Source organism: Pleurodeles waltl, chromosome 4_1 (assembly GCF_031143425.1).
Source record: "Pleurodeles waltl isolate 20211129_DDA chromosome 4_1, aPleWal1.hap1.20221129, whole genome shotgun sequence".
Lineage (NCBI taxonomy): Eukaryota > Metazoa > Chordata > Amphibia > Caudata > Salamandridae > Pleurodeles > Pleurodeles waltl.
The window spans coordinates 743,106,753-743,127,002 of record NC_090442.1 but is presented as its reverse complement, the minus strand read 5'-3'; the positions used below and the strand labels follow the sequence as shown (position 1 = coordinate 743,127,002).

Sequence of the window (20,250 nt, the reverse complement as noted above, 5' to 3'; positions counted from 1 at the left end):
ACTACATGCCATGCTGCCCTGGCTGATTGCAACCCGCACCAGCCGTCATCCCATCAGGATCATCGATCCTAGCAGAGATGGTGGTCCCCCGGCAGCGAGGGTCGTAATGTGGAGGTCAGACCACCACAGCAGTGGCGGTCCGACCGCCACGTGGGTCTGGCGATCCTACGGGCCTGACTTAGATATTGGTGAAGGGGTTACTCTTTCACAACAGTGATGGATATCCCGTCCACCAAAATCTAAATCCCACTGGATATAATATGATTCGGAATTTTGCAGATGTGATATCCATCACCGTTGTGACGGAGTAACCCCTCTGCCAATATCTAAATAAAGCCATAAGTACCCGAGTCCTGCAGTGGCTTTTAGCAGCATATTTCTGATGTTGTTGACACCCAATCAGAGCGCTAGCTCCCACTGGAGTCGGACTCACACCTGAGTTAATTGGCCAAAGGAAAATAAAGCTCCCTTGGACAATCAGAAGACTCTTATTTTGAACTGGTGCACAGGCAAGAGTCTCTTGATCCTCTCATGGACCTTACCTTCGAGATATACAAATATGTTTGACCCTTAATTTCTAAAAAACTACTGAATAAATTTACACCATATCACAAAAAGCACAATATGCGGTCAAAGATCTAGCTTGCTGCCAGGTATAATTCTGTTCAGCAGTATATGCAATGGTGCTTCTTGAAGAACTCTATGGAAAAAGCAAGGGTATTTTGTGTTTTAGGACCCCCTTTCCAGGCACAAACTAGTCAAAAGTAATAACTTTTTGGCAAGTTTTTGTGGAGGGGTTTGGTTTCTTATCACCACTCCTTTTGGTACAGTAATAGAGAATTTGTTGAACTTTTGAGAGTTCAAATGTAAAATTCCCACACCAATGTATGCAAAAAAAGGGAAAGTGTTGGACTTTGTAGAGATCAGATCTACTATTTCCACTCACCAATCTGAGCAATGGTAGGAAAAATGTTGGGCTTTGAACGGGTTGGATTTACTATGTCCTCTCTGATCTCAGGAAAAGTAGGGAAGTATTAGACTTTGGAGGGGTTACATATACTAATCCTGCTGCAATCTGAGGAACAGTAGGGAAAGTGTTAGACTTTGGAGAGGTCAGATGAACTATTCCCATTCCAACCTGAGAATCAAAAGATGAAGCATTGGACTTTGTCCCACTTCAACCTGAGCTACAGCGGAGATAACGTTGGACTTTGAAAGGGTCAGAATTACTACTCTCACTCCAAAGTAAGCAACAGTTGGAAAAGCATTTGACTTCGGAAGGATCAGGTGTATTATTTCTGCTCAATCTGAGCAATACTTGTGAAATTGTTAGACTTTGGAGGGGTCATATTTACTATTCCCACTGCAATCTACATAACAATAGGGAATGTTTTGGACTTTGTCAGGTTGCATATGCTATTCCCATTCTAATCAAACAACTGTAGGGAAAGTGGTGGTCTTTGAAGTGGTCCACTTTACTATTCGCACTCCAAGGTAAGCAAAAGCTGGAGAAGTGTTGCTGTTTTGAGGGGTTATATTTACTATTCCCACTTCAATCTGAACAACGATAGGAGAAATGATGGAATTTGGAGGGGTTAGATTTAGTAATCCAACTCCTAAACTTTTTAAACAAACATTTAAATGTAAAACAAGTTCAAATATTTAAACATATACAAAATACCAATTTTATACTACAAACTAAATAAAAAATAAACAATCTTTAAAATAAATTCACTTTCCAACTTACTACCCAGAAAAAACACAGACAAACTATGAAAATCAATTAAGTTTTTATACTACACATTGCTAATAATAATACATTAAATATTAAATAAAACAATTACAAATAAAACAAATAATGAATAATAGAACTAATTTTCAAAGTTTTATAATTGAATAAATTGATCAACCAATTAACAGTTAATGAAAAAGCAACCAATAAACACAAAATCAATTAAATAGTTTACACAATTATCAATTAATAATATAACTAACATAAAATAATTAAAGATAAATAAAAATAATTTATATTTTAAACAACTTCCTACCTTACGCACCTACAAATCCAGCAAGCTGCTACTAAATTTAAAATCTCTAAATAAATTAAAAACAAGTTAGGTTTCACAGTATAATCACCAAATTGTACTAAACAAGTAGAAAATAAATAATATCATGTTTATTACATTATAATAAGAAAATTAAACATATAATATCTATTAAATTACATAAACAACAATATTTGCAAATATTTGATATATAAATAGATTAAAGAAAACAGAATTGTATACAGTAATATACAAGATTGTATACAACAATAATAAATTGCAAAAAACACAAACTATGGGCCTGGTTACGATCTTGGCGGATGGGATACTCCGTCACAAACTTTTGCCAGATAATTCCAGTGACCCTGCATATAACTAATGGGCTAGCAGGCCTACTGGAATATTATTTCAAACAAAGCCCTTAAATCACAAATGACTCCCAGCTGTAAAACAAAAGTTCCAGCTATAAGAGAGCTTAAAAAGACACTGAATGGTGTGAGGGATTATTATTTTGGGGTCACCACTAACCTAGTGTGGGGAACCAGAGATGATCTAGACAGAAAGAACATGCTGTGGTGAACGTTTTGAAGGTTTTATGGGACAGGATTATGTGCAGTGAATATTATAGTATGTTCACTGTAATGCTCAGAACAGCCCCTAGAGGACACCACAATAAAAAAACATTTGTAAGAAGGACAGTCATGCAACCATATAATCAGACACTAGAGAGCATAACCATTGGAAAAGAAAATGACTGAAAGGTAAGCAGTGTAACCATATACTGAGCTCCTAGAGGGCATATTGCATGACACATTTTCTGGGTTAGCAGGCCTACTGCAATGATATTGCAAACAAGGCCTTAAAACACAAACTACTCCCAGCTGTAAAACAAGTTCCAGCCGTGAGAGCTCTTAAGAAGACACTGAATGGTAGGAGGGATTATTATTTTGGGGTCCCCACAAACCTAGTGTGAAGAGATTATGTGGACAGAAAGAGCACATCGTTATCAATGTTTTGGTGGTGGTTCTATTGTCCTAGGACCACCACAGGCTGAGTTATGGCCAAAATGTTTTGTAAAAGTAATGCCCTGCAAAGCATCATTGAGCGAGTTTCCCAAATGAAGTGAATATTGTAGTATCAGTTCTCCTGTTGTGTTGGAAGAGCCGCTTTGAGGATTTCTCTGTTTTTAAAACAGCGCATTTGCCAACAGGGTGATAAAGTAGCTCTTGCGCGCTGCTATGCTCAACCTAAAAATATATAAACTAGTAATGTTTTGCTTGACCCTAGAATGGTAGCACCCGTGGACTTCCATGCTGCCCATTCTAGCATTCCGCTCATATGTAAACATTCACTATAGCTAACCCTCTGATTGCTGCTTGCGGTCTAGCCATCACTCAGATGCCCACTGGGGCTAAGCTAGACAGAGCAAAAATACCCTCATACATGTACTGGTGTACCTGGAAAAGGAAACCCTGAGCATGGTAAGAGGCTAGGGATTTAGGCCCATATTTATACTTTTTTAGTGCCGCATTTGCGCTGCTTTTTGATGCAAAAAAGGTGCAAACGTACAAAATACAATAGTATTTTGCAAGTTTGTGCGGCTTTTGCATCACAAAATGACGCAAATGCGACACTAAAAAAGTATAAATATGGCTTTTAGTCCTTTGGGAGGTTCACTACAATGGTAGCTGAGCTCAGTAGATTGCATGAGGCTTGTGCATTTGTAACACCCCTTGATTACCCTTAGATTTGATTCTCCTAGTTTATGCGGTTGTGGACAGAGGTTACAAGAATTCTTCCATGTGTAGATTGCACACTACTGGTGGATCTGATGGTTTCCCATCAGATTTGCAATTCACTTGAAAAGATGGTTAACACTAAATTGTGGTTTTTAGGGCAAGTGTGCAAGCACTCTGACGTGCTGTAATCTATCTGTGGACTTTTATCCACGCCCACGGCACACCCACCACTGTCACTCGTTCCTGGGCATGCCTTTCAAAAATCCTTTGTTATCATTGCTAAATGCTTTACGTTTGTCCCTCCTTGGGGCAGTTTTGTTACTGCCTTGGCCATCAACCCTGTTACATGTATAATTGCACGTTTGCCAATACTTTTGACTGCAAGATAATGTCTTTTTCCTTTTGTGTCTCACCTTTGCACTCTCGCTCATGGCGGCCGTGGCAGTTTGAATTGGCTTTCTTATGTCAACTGTTTTACTTTTCATTTTCAATTTATGTGGCAAGAAAAGTCCAGTTAGGAATTTACAACTCTGATAGCGCTAACTCGAGCAAACGCAAGACCCACTGCATTGCAAATGCTTGTTTCTTTTGCATACATACATTTGAAAACCTGATCTTTGAACTTGGTGGCATCCACTGCAGCACAGTCTTATGGGTAGTGGCTTAAATTTTGCCACCTCTGCTAAAGGTTTGGATAATGCAGTACCAAGATCAATAGTTGTTGTCACGTGTCAGATGTTCTCACTACCCTGTTCTTGTTTTCAGTGCAATCTACTTTGTGGCCTCGTCACATGTAAAAAATGCTAAATAAATTCCAAATTTAAATACATGTATTTCAGAATGGAAAAGCCAAATTATAAGTTCCAAATGCAAAGAAAGCAACAGACCTTCTTTAAACTACTCGTACCTGACACTGAATACTTGATATCTAAGGGTGATGGTAGAACAGTTTTTGGGCAAGGAGTGCTGTTCTATTTCAGGATGCAAGTATGTGCAACTAGCAGAATAACTGGTCAAAATTAGCTTTGACTGATGGTGTTGCATACACACGTCGCCTCAGACTACTTGGTAGCAGGTGATTGTGCGTGAAGTGACTGTGCATGTGAAATAGCCGGACTCCCCTGATAGTTTATGGAGTTGGATGTGTTTCAGAATGTGTTTCTTCAGTAATGTGTGGCCTGACCTACTCAAGTAAGGGATCTTAGCATGCCAGAATGTAGTGTACATAACGAGATTTAAGTAGGCACCATAACTATTAGGTTTGAGTAATATCAAACATGTTTAAAGCCCAAGCGGTGCAGGCCTTAGGGTTGCGGCAAGGCTCGTTCCGCTGGCTGATGTTTCCTGTTCTGTTTTTTTCCCCCTTACATACAGGATGTTTGAAAAAAAAAGCTGCCCAGAAGCAGTACCGTCCTCCGTGCTTGATGCACACAACCTAGCGGTTTTCTAATCCTGCGCAGCGCGTGCTTTCGTTCCTCTCGGACACGCTCACACAGGACGCTCGGGCTCCACGTCATTTTCTGCAGACCCGGGATGGTTGCTGCTGGGTGCAGGGCACATTACAAGTGTCGCCAATTGTCAAGAGCTTGTATGCTCTTTCCCCAGTCAGAAGGGTGACGACTGTTCTTTTCCGGTTCCGGGTCCCACGTCAGGAGCGTGAAGCCAGCGCGGAGCCAGCGCGTCGGAGCCAGCGTCGGAGCCGAAGCGCTGAAGCAGAGCGGTGCCGCACACAGCTCACCACCCGCACCGAGCCTCCCAGTGCTCCTGGTGCTCCTGGTGCTCCTGGTGCTCCTCCGGTCTCCGGTGCCGGGTCCCAGGTCCAGGTCCCAGGTCAGGAGTGCAAAGCCAGCGTGGAGCCAGCGCGTCGGAGCCAGCCGAAGCGCTGAAGCAGAGCGGTGCCGCACACAGCTCACCACCTGCACCGGTCAGCCTCCCGGTGCCCCTCTGGCCTCCGGATCACGGGATCACGGATCACGGGATCGCCCTGTCCGTAGCTCGCCTGTGAGCTGAGCTGCCACCGGTGCCCCCAGCACCCCGACAGCGTGCGCAGAAGACAGCGCCCCCCCCTCCACTCCCCCCCTCTGCGGACCCCCGCGGAAGCGGCCCGATCGCGGGTGCGGTTTGCGGAGGGCATAGGGGCACAGGGGCTCCTTTTCCTACAAATCTTTGGGTGGCAAGCAAAGACCCCTCAAGGACGGCACACCGGACATCAGGCATCAGGCTTCAGGACACAGGCTACCGGCCCTCTCCTCCAGGTGCTCCAGGTGCTGCCCGTGACGTGACCCCCCAGCAAGAGACAAGAGGCAAGTGAGACAAGTGAGGCAAGTGAGCAACAGAGGGCGAAGGGGCCGAGAGGGGCAAGGAGGGAATCAGGGCGGAGGGAAACTGGTCCAGGTTCTGGCATTGGTCTCACTGCCAGGGTGCACAGCACCCCCCATCCCGACCCACCCTGGTAGATTCACCAGGCAGTTCGTGGCCTCACCCCCCCTCACCCCCCACCCCCCTTTGCCCTGCTCCTCCACCCACCCTTGCACATTGCCCAGGGCAGCAAGGGCCAGGAGCGTAAGGGACCAACTCGGCCCAAAAAGGACTGGCACGGTCCAGCATCTCCGGACTCCAGGACCCAGGCCCTCACCAGCTCCAAATTCCCCTGAGTGTGATCGTACACTCAGATATCAACATCTGATTAGAGCCTCTTTTAGGAGGACAGTACTCCTAAACTGCCTCAAAAACAACAAAGGCACAACAAGGCCCAACAAGGCCCTTCTCCCTCACTCCAACAGCCCGCCCAAAATCATCCTGCTCTAAGGCAGCAAAATATACCGATCATGAGATCAGGCAAAGCACGAGGCAGTACTACCAACCGTCCAGCAAAACAAGGAAAGAGAAAAAGTAGCGAACAGGATCTCCCCCACCCCCTCCCATGCAGGAGGCAAAACCTAACAAAGGGCACACGCGGGGGAGGCGACCAAAGTTCCAGCATGGAAGAAACGATCTGGCGAGAGCCCGGCTTTTGGAAACCGGCGACCCCGCCGGTGGGGGTTCCAGAGACGGTAGCCTCTCCCAAGCATCACAGGATAACTGATTACTTCCCTACTGCTGGTACCATCGTCACCAGAAAAAGGATCGACTCCCTCGCTCCAACCCAAACAAGTTTTGGGGAAGTAACCTCACCCAGCCAAGACCGGCAACAGCAAGGAAGCAGCGAAAAGAAACTCAGAATGAACTCTCCTCCTCCCCCCCCCCTATCGCCAACAGTAGTGATCAGGAAAAATCACCCTACGAAAGTAGACGCATTAAGTATAGTTCAGGACAATGCAATGCCAGCTACCCCTTCACCAGGATCCCTCTACAATCCTAGGCAAGACTTAACTCTATGCAATAAACCCCTAGACGCCACTAAGTACCAATGGACATCTAGTCCAGCGAAACTACCCATCCTCGACTCAGAACTGGTAGCAATCGCAGACCATCTAGAACAAGAATCTCAGGAAGGTGGCCCATTCTGTCAAAGTCCAAAACTTCACTCATTCCCAATGTATAATGGTGAAAAAGAAGAACAGGACCTCTGGGGTATAGAACAGGTCATCACAAATGGGTCAGTAGAAGCAGAAATAGTGACAGCCTCACATAAAGTCCCCCATAAAACAACAATAAACAAAGTACTATCAAGTGGTAACCAAGAGCCCGACTTAAAGTCACAAGCCCCTGTGGCAGTCAGGTCAGAAGAAATGTGGGCTGCAATCCTAAACTCAATGCAAGCAATGGTCATGGCGCAGCAATTTCATTCAAATAAAATGGACATTCAAGTTGACTTGCTAAACACCCTGGCAGTATTTGTCTCCGGGATTGACAGTAAGTTGGAAAAATTAAACGCACTTATAACAAGGGCACAAGTCACTCACTCTAATGACTTTACAATCTGTTCCTGTAAAGAGGTAGTAGAAAAGATATCTCAACTGCCGCAAATCTTAGAGGGAATACTTCAAGAAATCCGCTCAACCCGGAAGGATTAACATACATGGCCTAAACCACTCGCCACCATGCTAAAATCTACTCCGAGGGAGCAGAAACAAAAAGAGCAGCAGCCCCTTTCCTCCCTAGCGCCCGCCGCATCGATTTTTAGTGAGGAGAGAATATTGGCTGACAGCCGCCAACCAGCAAGTGCCCATAGGGAACCCATGATGAATCATCCTCCGCTACAGTCCATCAATAAGCCTGGGAACCCTGAGTTTCCCACAACCCGGACCCTCTCTAAAAGAGAACGAAAGCGGGCAAGGAAGGGAAGGAAGTCCACCCAACCCCATCAACTCAACTCATCAAAGGATTCATCTAAAGACCAGGCGACGTCAAATGGAGGGTATAACAGAGACATTACTACCCACACAAGTACAAGCCCTAACACAATAATAGATGTGACAACACTCCCTGCCACAGCAGACATCACCCACTCAACAAGGTCCCCCCTAAGACCCCCCGAAGCGATTGGCACTATAACGAACTTAAGACCAAGCCCCACAAGGGACCAGCAGAGCACAAAACCAAAACCCAGTACGCCTGCGCTGCCTCCCCAACTAACACTGGTCAATAGGGGCAGCAAGTCTGCCATTAGTCAGAGGGAAGACGGCTATATGGAGCAAGACCCGTGCATAGAGCAAAATCAGTCACGTATAACAGACACAAATACCCTCCAGTTACTCTGGATTCCAGAATTCACCTCCAGGTCCCCCACAGATGTTCTTAATCGCTCTTCGATCTTAAGAATCATAAAAGTCTTACCGGATCTTCAGTTTGTAGCCTCGGAGGACCTGGCAGCTATAAAATTTATCAAAGCAAGAGGAAACCAACACACGGATCCAACACTCACCATCTTCTCGGCACCAGATATCCCAAAGCGGATCTTGAAAAGAAAGGACCTATTGAAAGCCTGGGGCATTGAGGTAACCACCTACAAAGGAGACCGCTACCCAACTCCATTACTAGCCTCACAATACCTGGGAACTCCCAAAGGCACATGGTCGGTTCTGAAAGGAGTACATCAGGCCGGCAGACCCATTGAAGAAAGGTGTAGTGAGGAGAATCCACTTAAGCACCCGCTGACAGTCCAAGTATGGAGAGAAGAAGGGAGGGAAAGAGTGGTCTTGGGGCAACAAAAGTATCGTGAAAGGGAACGGGTAGCGACGGTTTTACCCCCAAGACCGATGGGCAACAATTGAATTGGTAAGGATCAACCCGCACACGGCATTTTATCCATTTGCTCCTGGAACGTCAGTGGCCTACGGTCAAAACTGGAGGATCCGGCAGTAATACATTTTTTCACCTCCTTCGACATTTTACTCATACAGGAATCCTGGGCAATGGAATCAATACCGATAATCGGATTCATGGAATATCTTAGCCCAGCAACGAAAACAAATAGGCTTGGAAGGCCAAAGGGAGGCCTTGCCATTTAAGTTAGCACCAGCCTTTTGGTAAACATTTCTGAGTATAAGGAGGAAGACCAACCTTTCCAATTTCTCCAGATAGACGATTGGGGGAAAAACACTCAGGAGCCATTGATTCTGGTCAACACATACATCAATCCTAAAAATAAAAAAACTGAAGCAAACAAACTTTTAACTCAACTATTAAGGATAAAAGGTACAATAAAATCAGCATTCTGGTTAATGTCCGTCGATTTCAACCTCGGCTTATTCCACAACCCCAGTGAGGATCACATCCAAACAGTTGTAAGAATGCCCAGTCAAACCCTCCCAAAAAAACTTAGGAAAGACAAAATTGGGGAGAGTTTCATACGCACCTGTGAACTAGTGGGCCTCTTCGCGCTAAATGGACGGAAGTGCCCGGATATTCCACCGGCATGGACAAGATTCTCCGGGAAGTCGGTCTCCTATCTAGACTACACTCTGGTGTCCCCTGCTCTATATAAATTAGTAAACACCTTTACCATCATGGACCGCACGGAAAGCGACCACAAACCACAGGTATTTGAGATCTGTGCATCACCACGAAAACCGGAGAAAGTGGCAGCCCTAAACGGGACACTAGGCACCGAAAATCTAAAGCGACTCAAATGGTCCTCTGACACCATTGAAAGACAGGCAGAAGAGGCCCTACAGAAGCTAGAATCAACTATCACAAGTGGGGCAAAGTTGACAGAACTTTGCCCTCAACCTCAACCTCATAAAAAAAGATTCCTTAAGTAACACGAGAAAAGGAGCACAATTGAATCACCGCCAAAGTTCACTTTTACCGCCGCCAGTGCGCAAAAGGAAAGCAGCAGTAGGTAAATTATTAAGGTCACTGCGTAAATGCCCAGATAATGGATCAATATTGACCGCCCTTAGAGAGCAAAGGAAATTGTACAAAAGGGATCTATGGACCTTTAAAAAAGGCCAACAGGAGGCCCTGTGGGCCAAACTACATTTTGCGACCAAAACATCTGACTCCAAAAGATTCTGGAAAATCATCAATACAATAGACAATGGTGCAAAAGCAGGCAATAACGCAAACATAACAGAGGAGGTATGGGTATCACATTTAAAGTCACATCTAAAAGAATTGACCATCGAAGAAGGCCCCCAAATGCAGTCACATATGAGTGGTGGGGATCCCAACACCCCTGAACCTTTGAAATTCACGGCACCAGAACTATTAAAAATCATTGGAAAGTCACGGATGGACTGTGCCCCGGGCCCCAATGGCTTACCACAAGCACTATTTAAACAAGATACAGAAAGATGGGCCAATTTCCTGGCAGCAATGTTTAATGACGTGATCACAACAGGCATTGTCCCGGCATCCTGGAAAGGCTCAATAATCCACCCCATATATAAGGGTGGGAGCGCGCTCTCCCCAAGCAACTACAGACTAATCGCTCTTTAGACGCTGACGTCAAGTACTTTTCCTGCTGTGTGCTAAAACATCCAGAAGCCTGGATTACAGAGAACAATATTCTACCCTTTAATCAAACTGGGTTCACCAAGCACCAAGGAACATTAACAAATCTTATGGGGCTAGGCTTGATCATAAACAGAGCAAAAGCAAAGGGGACTCCAACTTATTTATGTTTTGTTGACTTTAAAGCTGCTTTTGACTGTGTCTCCTGCGGCAAAATGTGGGCCTAATTACTACAGTGGGGGCTGCCACACTCTATTTTAAATGCCATCAAAATGATATACTCTGATACTTGGGTAAAGGTTAAATTGGGGGAAGGCTCTCACCTATCCAGGGCAGTCAAAACAACAGTGGGGGTGACGCAAGGCTGTGTATTGGCTCCAACACTCTTCAACCTGTACATAGCAGATCTCCCCGCCAAGTTAAATGGTCACTCATCCCACTCTCCATCACTGGGCGGTCAACAAGTATCCAACCTACTATATGCAGATGACCTACTACTAATCAGTAATACCAGAATAGGCATGCAGAAATTGTTAAAGGCATTAGAAGAATACTCAGGTTCTAATGATTTAGAAATTAATTATAAAAAATCTAAAATGATTACCTTAAACCGCAGGCCAACCACCCAAGGTAAATGGCATATGAATGGGAAAACCCTAGAGGAAGTAACATCATACAGATACCTAGGATTGGTGGTGGATGCTGGAGGTAATTACATGCCACAAAAAGAGGCTATAAAAAACAAGACGCAGGCCCTTACTTACGCCTTTTGCAAGCTAGCAAATTCAATCTGTGGTCATTCTCTGAACCCATTAACAGCAGTAATGAGAGCGAAACTACTTCCAACTATCACCTATGGGACCGAAATAATGAGGGGGATGGAAGTAGGTCTTCTGTATAAGCTTCTGATAAAAACATATAAGCACGTTTTTCAGCTGCCCGGACGTGCATCGCCAGCCCAGGTCAGACTGGAATTTATGCTGGTCAAACAGTCGTTAGCCCGACCGGCAGCATACATTAAATGCTGCTACAAACTGAGCCGCGCATCAAAAGGGTCTTTAGCCAATCTAGTCTGGCAGGAAATTAGCCTAGAAAGAGGGAACCCCAACTACATAAGGTATCTAGAAAAAAGTAAGAATCTTTTGAGCTTAGATGAGGTATGGAACCGGTCTCTACCCATCTCCGCCTTCAATAAAGCAGTGAATAAAGCAAGTAAATTACAGAGTTTGTTAGAAGATAAGATCTCACTGGCCAAAAGGGAGCATAGTTGGTTGATCCTTAACTCCTACAAAACATTTAAAGAATCACCACTGATGGCTGGCTCCTACTCACTGAAAATAAAGCAATCCTTTCTCAGACTTAGGCTGGGTGAAGTCCCTACTTTAGACCTCATGCCAAAATGGAAGAAGGAGCGGCAAGTAGGCTCCCGGGAGTGCCGTCTCTGTCATCTAGCAGATGAAAACTTGATGCATGTGGTCTGCATTTGCCCTGCCCTGGCGGCCGAAAGGAGACTCCTACTAAAAAAAGAATTTCACGGTTTAACAATTAGATCATGCAGACAAGCATTAATTGCAGCCTTTAACCCTCAAAATACAATATTGAACATTAGGCTGGTTCAATTTTTGGAAATTTTCACTCTAAAAACCACAGCCTCTCGAAATAACCAACTCAGAGAGAGGGCGGAAAAGATAGCGAAATCCCTATAACCCACTTTAAACATCTTAAAGAAGGGAAGGCTCCTAGGTAGTCCATTGGGTTGTTTAGCTTGTGTCATAATAAAGTCTGGTACCAACAACCAGACTTAAGTAGGGGTAAATAAAATCGATAGAAGGCCTCCTCCCACTTTGTCCCATTTTTACCAATACCTCATTGGGCTGTCACTGTTTTCTTTATATTTCTTTGTGGAAGGAAACATTATATACCATTTCATTTTAATCACAAGATTTTATTTTGCATTGTATTTTTCTTACCTTTAATAAGTTTGTTCTGTTGTCCTATTATTAATGCCTTATAGCACTAGTATGTTTTTTTCTTAAAATTTTTATGTGGAAGGAAATTTTACTTACCATTTCACCCTAAGCCAAAGAACCGTAATTGTCTTTTTGCACTAAAATTGTTCTGTTAAATGTTTACGTGGAAGGAAAAGTTTTATGGTTTTAATTAACTAATAAACTTGTTTTTACCCCCCCAAAGCCCAAGCGCACCTTACAAGATCTGTGTTTGCTAAACGCCTCTGCGTGTAAATTGTACCTGCCTGGGTTCACTATTTTTTGTTGTTGTTGGACAGCTCATTTGTGCCCACCTTAGTAAAAGGCACTGTAAGCCATTGACCTTTTGTGTTGCTATACATTTGTGACCACTGAACAATGTGATGAGCGCTCCAATACAGCATATTGAGTTTGCGCTGTGAGTGCCATGGCTGCCATGGACCATGAAGGGGAGAGACAAAAGGAAAAAGTATTTCTCCCACGCTGAAGTATATCAGCAATCATGCAATTATCCATATAACAGGGTCAGTCTCAATGCTGGACAAACATAAAGCATTTAATAATGACATCGAGGGATGTTCGAAAGGAAAACCAAGGAACAAATTAAAGTGATTGGCGTGAGGTGGGCGTGGTTAAACCCCACAAATACATTACAACAGGTTGGAAAAGCAGTGCTTGCGCACTGCTATGCTCAATCTAAAAATGATCACTTTTAATAATTAACTCCTAATGTAGTGATATAATCTTATGTACTATTATAAAACACTTCTGCATGTCAAACAAATACACTTTTTTTTTTTTTTTTTTTCACACAATGCATGTTGCATGATTTACATGCTAACTATTTTCAACTTGCATTAACTCTAAAGCTACTGACCCAGATACTTGGCTCAGCTCTCCCTGTCAATTGGTTGGCTCACCCACCTCTCTTTAACAGAGAGTAATACTTGCGCCTCAAACTTTAATCATTTCAAACAGAGCACCACATAACTCAACATTAGTAAAGTTTAAAGCTTTTTCAATCCAACTATCTCCACCATGACATATCTAACCCTGGTTAAACTGAGTAAAATTCACATTGCCCATTCCTCTGCTTTCCCACGCTGTAATCAGGAAGAGGCTGTTATTATACACCTGACCGGGATTGCAAAGCATCTGTTCTGATAACTTCAACAAACTCAGTCACTGTACAGGCCGAGAAGTACAACACAAGATTCAGTGTTCCTGGCTAAAGCTGATTCCCAAAAAGGAAGTAGGAAAGATGACTAGAAGGTTTTTTTTTGGTAGGGATTTTTTCTTGCCAAAGGGATAATTACTATTTATTGGTCTGGAACCCAAACTACGACCACTGATAGATGGATAAAAGGAAAGGTAGAATGCGCAACAGCTGAGTAATGAACCTAACTATACAGGTTAAAAAGCTTGTAAATAAAAAAACCTTATGAGGTGAGCGGAGATGATCAGACTGCTGACTGATCTCTGAGACGCTAGGCCGCCATAGAACTGGTCTGACTTGGCAAAACAGAAAATAGAATAGAAAATGGTAAAACGAATGTGAAGGTATTTTTATATCAGGACATGTGTGTGATTATGAGTGATTAGGCTGGGTCCTGCAATATTGCAAACATGGAGCAGAACTTACAACAATGGTTATTAGTGGCAAACATGTCAAATTATGGTTTGGGGGTTGACCAGGAGGGTGACCGATATTGGACCAACCAAATGGAGAGAATAGGTGTAATGGCGCAATAGTGAACTGTGTTTCTTGTTTGTATGGTTTCTTTGTTATGTACTAAATAAACAAATTGGCAACAAATACTTGTATAATGCATGCTGGAGTGTTAGTTGACATAACTATAGTATACTAAGAGCAAAGCGAGAAATGATACCTCAGTGTTGGAAAAACTAACTAAAATTAACAAAATAAACTTTCAGCATGTTCAAGCATGGTTACCGCCAGGTTTATGCTATGGACTCACACATACTAGTTATATATAGTGATCTCAAATTACACTATTGTTGAAATAACTGAAAATACCGTAGTAATAGGCAGTATAGCAGTGCATCTGAAAAAGAAATTGAGCTATAGCAATGAACTGAGTAACTATCAATTTAGCTTCATTTACTAAAACAATATTCTGATATTCCAATCAAGAGCCATTGAAAGGATCTCTTAGTCAGCAAAATACATTAGATAGGGGAGGGTTACAGATTTACCAATTTTGGTGTATTTGCAATGTTGTCATTCATAAAATCCAGTGGTTCAGTGGTATACACTTTGAACAATATTGGAGAAAGTAGAACCTCTTGTTAAACCTTAATATTTGCCTGCAACATCTCAGAGAATTGTACTCTCCCCAACATCTTACGTGATCTGATGAGTCATCAGATTGGCTTCTAATGACCTTTATAACTTCACGCGCTGTCTGACTCATATCTCCTCTTTTGTCTGTTTCAGGACTGCCACACCAAGTCCCACCAGAGTTCTTAATAAGAACAGGATTTTTTGCAGCATTTGCGTGTATTATCTGTGCGATCTTCCTGACATGTAAGTGGATCTTCTGTAGGAGTGCCCACGAAGAATCGATGTACGCACACTGCAGCAGGAGGTCAGATCCTTCACATTTATGATGAAAACACATATAGGTATTAGGTCTAGATCAGACAGCAAAGCAGTGCTTATTTTATTTAAAAAATTGATTTCAGGGCCCTGGTCAAGAGTCCACTCAAGCTTGCACCACCAATAGCCCCTGCCAGGACTGCCAATCACATTACCAACACAACTAATAACCTACAAGTTTGACAAATCAGACTATTCCAGTGACTACAATAGTGAAAATATGATAGTGACATTAATTAATTTAAAAGTCCTTTGACTTGAGATTGGGGAAGTAACAGCCTCATTACAAGACTGGCAGCTCTAGGACCGACAACCTCGTGGTGGCGGTCGGACCGCCGCACTCCAGGCGGTCATACCACCAAATTATAACTTTGGCAGGTGGACCCGCATAACGACCGCCGACCCTGCCAGGAACATGGTGACCACGGTCGGGGTTGTATTCAGACATGGCAGTGCTGAACTCAGCGCTGCCTGGCTGATTACAACCCCACTTTCCACCAGCCTTTTCATGGCCAGGACCCTGCCATGAAAAGGCTGATGGAAAGCCAGCGTCAGGTGCTGTAGGGGTGCCCCTGCACTACCCATGCCCAACTCAAAAGCCTACAAGTTTCAATCTCCACCCCTTCTATTTGATTTATTACAGCCAAAAACGACCCAAACAAGTAGTAAATGTACTCTGGCTTGGAGCTGGAGTAAGACCGGCCCCACACATAGCTAACCACTGTTATAACACCACCCTCCAATAGAATATAATGGAGATAGGACTTAATATAAAACCTCATAGGAAATAATGTCACATTGTTCTAAAAGTATTTAAGCTAGTTAAAAATGTAGAGAAATCGATAATATTTAAATAAATATTAGATCTAATTAATCAATCAGTGTATTTGTAAAGCGCGCTACTCACCTGTGAGGGTCTGAAGGTGCTTTGAGGAGGGGGGAGCTGCTACTGCTCGAACAACCAGGTCTTGAGGAGTCTCCTGAAAGTCAGTAGGTCCTTGGTCTGCCGTAGGTGGATGGGGAGGGTGTTCCAGGTCTTGGCCGTGAGGTAGGAAAAGGATCTGCTGCCGGTTGTTGTCCTGTGGATGCCTGGGATGGTGGCGAGGGCAAGGTTGGCGGAGCAGAGCTGACGGTTCGGGCTGTAGAAGGTGAGACGATCGTTGAGGTATGCTGGTCCAGCGTTGCGGAGTGCTTTATGGGCATGGGTTAGGAGTTTGAATGTGATCCTTTTGTTGACGGGAAGCCAGTGTAGGTTTCTCAGGTGGGCTGTGATGTGGCTGTGGCAGGGGATGTTGAGGATGAGCCGTGCAGAGGCGTTCTGTATCCATTGCAGTCTTTTCTGGAGAGCTTCCGTGGTTCCCGCAAAGAGAACGTTGCCGTAGTCCAGTCTGCTGCTGACGAGGTCCTGGGTACCCGTCCTTCTGGTTTTAGTAGGGATCCATCTGTAGATTTTGCGGACGTGGTTGGTGGGCGTTGGTGCGGTTCCTAGCGAGGGCGGCCACCAGGAGGTGTCCCAAGCGGAGGGGGTGGGGCCGAGGATGAGGACCTCTGTCTTACCTGAGTTTAGTTTTAGTCGACTGTTCTTCATCCAGTTGGCAATGGACTTCATACCCTCGTGGAGGTTGGTTTTGGCTGTGGCGGGGTCCTTAGTGAGGGAGAGGATCAGCTGGATGTCATTGGCGTAAGAGATGATGTTGAGGTTGTGAGATCGGATGATTTTGGCGAGCGGTGCCATGTAGACGTTGAAGAGTGTTGGGCTTAGGGAGGAGCCCTGTGGTACTCCGCAGATGGTCTTGGTGGCTTCAGATAGGAATGGAGAGAGGCGGACTCTCTGTGTTCTGTTGGTGAGGAAGGAGGTGATTCAATCCAGGGCCTTGTCGCAGATCCCTGTGTCGTGGAGGCGTTTGCGCAGGGTGTGGTGATAGACGGTGTCAAAGGCGGCCGAGAGGTGCAAGAGGATGAGGGCTGCTGTTTCGCCTTTGTCCAGGAGGGTCCGGATGTTGTTGGTTGCCACTATGAGGGCAGTCCCGGTGCTGTGATTGCTGCGAAAGCCGGATTGGGATGGGTCCAGAGTGCTGCTTTCCTCCAGGTGGTGGGACAGTTGTCTGTTGACAATCTTCTCGAGTACCTTTGCCGGGAACGGAAGCACGGAGATGGGGCGGTAGTTTTTGAGGTCCTTAAGGGCCTGGGGTTTCCTGAGTAAGGTGTTGATCTCGGCGTGCTTCCAGCTTTCCAGGAACGTGGCGGTCTCGAAGGAGCTATTGATGATCATACGGAGTTGGGGGGGCGATGATCAAGCTCGCTCTGTTGTATATGTAGTGCGGGCAGGGGTATGATGGAGAGACGGAATGAATGATGTTCATTACTTTGATGGTGTCGGCGTCGTTGATGTGTGTCCAGGACAGCAGGAGGTTGGTGTGGTTGGGGCGATGAGTCAGAGGTGTTGCTGGCTGCTGGTGAGGTCTTGTTGTTAAAACTGTCATGGATGTCTGTGATCTTGTGGTGAAAGAAGGTGGCTAGGGAGTCGCAGAAGTCTTGCGAAGGTGGGATGTCACTGGTGCTGGAGCTGGGGTTGGAGAGTTCCTTCACGATGTTGAAGAGCTCTTTGCCTTTGTGCGCATTGTTTTTGATACGTTCCTTGAAGGAGGATCTCTTGGTGGTCCGGATGAGCTGGTGGTGCTTGCGGATGGCATTCTTGAGGGCTTTGTGGGTGGCTGATGTCTGTTCCTGGCGCCGCTTCCTCTCGAGTTTGCCAGCAGGCCTGTTTGGAGGTCCGGAGGTCGGTGGTGAAGCAGGTGGCCTTTTTGATGGTGTGGTTGTGAGAGGGTTTCTTGATAGGGGCAAGAGTGTTGGCGCAGTTGTCAATCCCTTGCCTGAGGTTTCAGGCGGCTGTGTCGGCGTCGGTGGAGTCAGTGGGGCTCGGGTGGAGATTAGCCGGTCGTTGGTGATCTTGTTCCAGCTGCAGCGGGGGATCAGTTGCGGGTGGTAGTGGGTGGTGGGTTTATTGAAGGTGAAGTTGACGCAGCGGTGGTCGGTCCAGTGAAGTTCGTGGTGTGGCTGAAAGTGATGTGTCTGCTGGCAGAGAAGATGGGGTTGAGCTTGTGTCCGGTGGAGTGGGTGGGAGATGTGACGAGTTGATTGAGTCCGAGGTTGGTGAGGTTGGTGAGGTTGGCGAGGTTGGCGAGCAGGGAGGTCGAGTTGCTGTCATTGGTGTTTTCAAGGTGGAAGTTCAGGTCCCCGAGGAGGATGTAATCTGTAGGGGCAATGGCTTGAGTGCTGATAATGTCGGCGATTGAGTCACTGAACTGAGGTCGAGGTCTGGGGGGTCTGTGGATGAGGGTACCCCTGAGGGTGGTCTTGGGGCCGATGTGGATTTGGAAGTGCATGTGTTCAGCATTGCTGAGGGTGTCTTCGTGTTGGTTGAGATTCTGATGGTGTTCCTATGGACAATGGCGATCCTTCCTCCCGATCTGTTGGTGCGGTCTCTGCGGGTGATCTTGTAAATGTCTGGGATGGCTATGGTGATGTCGGGAGCTGAGGATGGGTTCATCCAGGTCTCTGTCAGGAATGTGATGTCCGGGAAGGAAGAGACGAGAAGGTCCCAGAGCTCGATGGCGTGCTTGTGGACGGGGCGGATGTTGAGAAGGATGCATCTGAGGTTGTTGCGTCCGGTTCTGGCAGGTGAGGTGGTGGCTCGGAGGGTGGAGAAAGTGCAGCTCTGGCAGGAAAAGGGTCAGTGGGCGAGCTTTGGTGAGGCCTGGAAGCAGGTGGTAGAGCGGCCGGTGTTGAGGGCGTGGACGGCATTGGTGTCGTAGTGGTGTCTTGTGCCGGGGGGATCTCGGAGGCCAGGGAGACTGGTGCTGGGCGCGGTCGGGTGCAGACAGGCTTGCCCCTGGTGTGCCTCCAGCGCAGCCACGCAGCGGCCGCCATTAAGAGGGGGAGGTGGGAGGGAGGAGCTGCTGGGAGGTGGGAGGGAAGTGCGAATGGGCGCATGAGGGGGGTCTGCGGGGAACGCAGTGGCAGGAGAACCACGGGGGAAGCACAAAGAATGAGAACAGGGCAAGAAAATAGAGAAACAGTGAAAACGGCACAAAAAAACAGAGCAAGAAATACAGAGAAGCAGTGAAAAAGAAAGTGAAAAACAGACACAAGGCAAACAGACAGACAATAGTTACGGCACCACTAGATCACCAGGGATGAGGCGCACGCAGAGGCCTACGGTTGGAGGAGGGCCTTGAACTCGCAGTAGCAGCTGCGAGGGCGGGGAGAGGGACGCAGGTACAACGGTGGAGGTGTGCAGCGGGGGGAGCTTCTGCTGACCTCAAAAGTAAAGTGTAGTAAAAATATAAAAAGTGTTTTTGAAACTCTAAAAAAAATAAAAAAAATATATCTCTATGTTAAATATTAATGTAAATACATTTTATATTTGTATTTTAAATGTAAAACACAATACAAAACTCTACAGTGCTATTAACTTAATTTTGAATTAAATATGTATTTAGTTGAAGCATATTAAGTTAGATTTTATGTTTTTGTAAAGCTTTGTTTAAAAAATCCACCTGAAGTCTTCTATTATGTATTATAACTGCAAAAAGTTATGTATAGAATTAATTTAAATTAATTTAATACTTTAACTATTTAGGCGACCTGTCCTGATTAGACTCTGTAAAAGCCTTTTAGGGTTGAAACGTTGACAGTAAAATTTCTTGGTCTGTACTATCTGACTCATGTAGAAGGAAAGGCTGTAAATTGTAACAGGATTGACTTAGACTGATGTAAGTACCGGGGTTTGTAATAAGGAGCTGTTGTTTTTGCTTGTAAATAGTCACTTTATTCACCTTCACACACTGCGTGATCTGCGCTATTGTTCCCAAGAAATAGTTTCATGTTCTGTACCTACATGATGACACACTGTGAATATGAATATACACAATCAATGGTTTATAAAGAAGGCCTGC

The 20,250-nt window shown here is 45.1% G+C and overlaps 1 long non-coding RNA gene across 1 annotated transcript in view; it reads left to right on the top strand.

Annotated features, from left to right (window-relative positions):
- LOC138288575 (uncharacterized) overlaps positions 1 to 20,250 on the top strand; it is a 240,561-nt gene that overhangs the window by 136,077 nt on the left and 84,234 nt on the right. The window contains exon 2 of the long non-coding RNA XR_011202468.1: positions 15,131 to 15,220. This is a non-coding gene — a long non-coding RNA (uncharacterized lncRNA). The remainder of the gene's footprint in view (positions 1 to 15,130; positions 15,221 to 20,250) is intronic.